We start from the raw sequence: 4,838 nt of genomic DNA, 5'->3' as shown, positions 1-4,838 counted from the left end.
GCACGCGCAACCGCGCTCCCCGCCCCACCCCCGCGCCGGGGCCGAGCGTTCTGCGCACGCGCAGATGTGCTCCCTCGCCTGCCGCTGTGGGAGCGCGCGCCGAGGTTTGGCCGTGATGTGCGCGTACGCGGCGCGGCGCCACGGGCCCGTGGGTGGTCCGCCGCTCAGGTCCCGAATGGCTCGCGGCCCCACCCCGGCCGGGGCCTTTTTGTCACTACTCATCCTGTCCACTGTTTGTTCACTTACCGCATAGTCCGTGCCTGCCATGGGAGCTGTGTCCTGCGGAGCCCCTACTAATGTGTCCAGCATCGTGAAGGCAGTTTTCATACTCGCTCTTCTTTGATAAATCCCGACCGCAGTGTTGTAAAGCAGGTTTTTTAAAATTTTATTTTTTTAAAATTTTTTTTTAAACGTTTTTATTTATTTTTGAGACAGAGAGAGACAGAGCATGAACGGGGGAGGGTCACAGAGAGAGGGAGACACAGAATCTGAAACAGGCTCCAGGCTCTGAGCTGTCAGCACAGAGCCCGACGCGGGGCTCGAACTCACGACTATGAGATCATGACCTGAGCCGAAGTCGGACACTTAACCGACAGAGCCACCCAGGCGCCCCTTAAAATTTTATTTTAATGTTTATTTATTTATTTTGAGAGAGGGAAAGAGTGCACGAGCAGGGGAGCGGCAGAGAGAGAGGGAGGGAGAGAGAATCCCAAGCAGGCTGCATACGGTCAGCGCAGAGCCTGACCTGGGGTTGGAACTCAGAAACCGTGAGATCATGACCTGGCCGAAATCAAGAGGCGGCGCTTAACGGACCGAGCCACTCGGGCGCCTCTGTAAAGCAGTTATTCATATCCTATTTTGAAAGAGGCGTGGGAATGGGAGCGACTTGCGGAGGTGCGAGGTCAGGAACAGGGGTCTCTGGTTTCAAAGCCCAGCACCTTCCCTCCAACTCCCTGCTGATCAAATTCTGACCATGTGAATTATTAAGCGATTTGGCCCTACGTCATCTGGGGGGAGGGGGGGGGACTGGGTGTCTGCCTTCCTGAAGATGGACCTGCCCAGATACCCGGCGATCCCAACTCTTATGTCTACGGTCCTCCTGCATTCTGCTTTCCTCTTCACTGCTCATGGTGTTCCCTCTGTTTGGAATGCCTCCCCCACCCCACCTGAAAACTTTACTCCACATGCCCAAATAGTAAGCTCTTTGAAGGCTGAGTCTTGTATGTCTTTTTATACCCAGGGCAACTGAGCACCTACTACTGAGTAGTACACGCAAAGACCTGGAAAAGCAAGGCAGGAAGAAAAAGGAAAAGTGGATGGAGGGGGAGGAAAATATCTCACCTGGGCATCTGCCCCATCTAAAGAAGGCATCTGCTGTCCAGTGTTCCACTAAAGGGAGGCCTGTGGGAAGTGTGGCCTGGTAATGCCAGATCTGATTTTCCTGGGGAATCTCCCAATTTAAAAATGTTGGCAACTAGGGGCGCCGGGGTGGCTCAGTCGGTTAAGCGTCCGATTTCAGTTCTGGTCGTGATCTCGTGGCTCATGAGTTCAGGCCCTGCATTGGGCTCTGTGCTGACAGCTCAGAGCCTGGAGCCTGCTTCCAATTCTGTGTGTGTGTGTGTGTGTGTGTGTGTGTGTCTGCCCCTTCCCGGCTTGTGCCCTCCCTGTCTGTCTGTCTCTCAAAAATAAAGAAACATTAACCAAAAAAAAAAAAAAAAAAATGTTGGCAACTAATTGAAAACCTTGAATACACTGTGGACTGAAACTAACACATTTGTGCGCACAGCTCTGGAGACACCCATCTGTGGCTCTGACCTTGCTTGGCACAGAGAAAAAGATGACCAAGCTAGTGATACTTGAGTCGGAGCACCGGGCAGCTTTCCAGCAGTTGTTGTATGCACTCTTGCACTCTTTATGCTTGGGAACCAAGAGAAAGACCCCTCTTTGGGCCGGGTGGGGATAGGATCCACGCAGGGTAAAGGGATCAGGCTTCTGTTGTGTACATGTGCTAATTACTTGTAATCTACCTAGCTGGATATTATTTGTCCCAAAGCGGTAAAGAAGGTTGAATGGCCACTTGTGTGATGTACATGATCTCCTATGGAAGAGGGCCCCTTGTCAGGTGTGATGAACAGGAAATAATCACTGGACACAAAGGGTCTTCAGTTTCAACCGGCCGGAAGGGAAATAAGCAGGAACCCAGGGGATTCTAACCAAAAGGCTTACTTACAACTCCAAATGACCAAACATCCCACTTCCTGTCGTCTGCAATTACAGGGTGTGGGGTGAAATAAAAGGAGCACACAAACACTTTCAACGAGGAAGATTCAACCAAAGTGTCTCCTGGCGGACACAGACGCGCACACACTCCGTCAAGGCATGGGTGCCTTCTCCGCCCATGTGGTCCGCTGTTTTTTCCTTCCTGTTCGGGGAGGGTGTCGGCCCCATGTTGGGCACCATCTTGTGTGATGAGCCCAGGGCTGCCTCCACGGGGGCTCTGGCTGAGGGCCCGTCGTGGGATGCAGCCATAGGGAGGAATTCTTACCTGAGACGACAGGTGTCCCTTGGGCCAGAAAAGGGGCAGAGCCACCCCCTGAGCAGGAACGTTAAGTGACAAAATTCCAGGAGGGAACTGAGTGACGTAACTGGAGGAGGGGGAGGGGGGCTGAGGTGAGTACTTCAATTAAGAGAGTGGATTCAGGAATTTGGAGCCAGTCAGATAAAGGGATAACAAATATTTACTCGATCAACAAATATTTATTTGAATAACTATAAGCGCTGTTCTAGCCCTTTGGGGATACTTTGGTGAATAAGACAAAATTAGCCGTCATTATGGAGACCCAGAAATCAAACTAGATGGGAGAATTGTAGCTTGCTTTCATGAGCCCCCCAGGAGGGTTGTATAGTTGACCTGCTTCAAGAGTTAGAGGTGGTACCGACACCTGGCCACCACACCTGGCCACCACACCTGGCCACCACAGGCAAGATGGTGGGAGGGGCACCACCTGTGGGCCTGAAGACTGCCTGGTCCCTTGGGATTTTTTTTTTTTTTTTACTTTAAACTAGTATTACATGTAAAAAAAATTATAGGGGCACCTGGGTAACTCGGTTGATTGAGTATCCGACTCTTGGTTTTGGCTCAGGTCATGGTCTCGCGGTCAAAAGATCGAGTCCCGAGTCGGGCTCTGTGCCCAGCATGGAGTCTGCTTGGGATTCGTTCTCCGCCCCCCTTCTCTGCCCCTCCCCCACCAAAATAAATAAATAAACTTTAAAACTAAATAGATAAATACAAAGTAAAAAAAAAATCACATATAGTTCAATTCATTGTTTTTGGTGTATAAGTCTATGATTTTCTTTAAATTTTTATTTATTATTGAGAGACAGAGAAAGAGCACGAGCAGAGGAAGGACAGAGAGAGAGGGAGACACACAATCCGAAGAAGGGTCCGGGCTCTGAGCTTTCAGCAGAGAGCCCCACGCGGGGCTCGAACTCACAAATGGTGAGATCATGACCTGAGCTGACATTTAACTTACTGAGCCACCCAGGTGCCCCCTAAGTCCATGATTTTTAACATATGCATAGATTCAAGGACATCAGGATAGAGAACAGTTCTGTCCCTCAAAAAATATCCTCTGGTTACCTCTTTATCATCAAACCCTCCTCCAACCCCAACTACTGGCAGCCTGTTCTCCATTCCTAGTTTCCAGTGGGTCACATAAATGGATTCATGCACTATGTAACCTTTTGGAATTGGGGTCGTTCTCTGAGTGAGACACTCAGATTTATCCATGTTGTTGTATATATATCCATAACTCATTCCTTTTTATTTATTTATTTATTTTTAAAATTTTTTAACGTTTTATTTATTTTTGAGACAGGGAGAGACAGAGCATGATCGGGGGAGGGTCAGAGAGAGGGAGACACAGAATCTGAAACAGGCTCCAGGTTCTGAGCTGTCAGCACAGAGCCCGACGCGGGGCTCGAACTCACGGACAGTGAGATCGTGACCTGAGCCCAAGTCAGACGCTTAAACGACTGAGCCACCCAGGCGCCCCAACTCATTCCTTTTTATTGCTGAGAAGTATTCTATTGTAGGGATATTCCACCATTTCTTTATTATTTGCCTATTGGTGGACATTTGGTTTGTTTTCAGTTTTTGGCGATTTTGAATAGAGCTTCTATAAGGCTTGACATACCGGTTGTTGTATGAACGTAAGTTTTCATATGTCTCAAGTAAATACCTAGAACAGGAGGGGCGCCTGGGTGGCTCAGTTAGTTAATCGTCCAACCTGGGCTCAGGTTATGATCTCACGGTTCGTGAGTTCAAGCCCTGCCTGGGGCTCTGTGCTGACGGCGCTGAGCCTGGAGCCTGTTTCAGATTTTGTGTTTCCCTCTCTCTCTGCCCCTCCCCCACTCTTGCTCTGTCTCTCAAAAATAAATAAAAACATTTTTAAAAATATAAAAAAACTACCTAGAACAGGGGTTGCTGGGTTCTATGGCAAGTATATGTTTAACTGTCTAAGAAACCACCAAAATGTGTTCCAGAGTGGATGTATTGGTTTGCATTCTTATCAGAAGAGTATGAAAGTTTCACTTGCTGTGCATCCTTGATATCACTTGGTATTTTCTTTCTTTTTTTTTAAGTTTATTTATTTATTTTGAGGGAGAGAGAGAGAGAGAGAGAGGGACGGAGAACATGAGCGGAGGAGCAGAGAGAGAGAATCCCAAGCAGGCTCTGTGCCGTCGATGCAGAGCCCAATCCCACAAACCAAGAGTCGGACGCTCAATCAACTGAGCCAGCCAGGCACCCCAGGACTTGGTATTTTCAGTTAAAAATA

Source organism: Panthera pardus, unplaced genomic scaffold (genome assembly GCF_024362965.1).
Source record: "Panthera pardus isolate Hobbes unplaced genomic scaffold, ASM2436296v1 HiC_scaffold_12, whole genome shotgun sequence".
NCBI classification, from domain to species: Eukaryota; Metazoa; Chordata; class Mammalia; order Carnivora; family Felidae; genus Panthera; species Panthera pardus.
The sequence above is the reverse complement of the archived record's forward strand: the minus strand, read 5'-3'. Positions refer to the sequence as shown.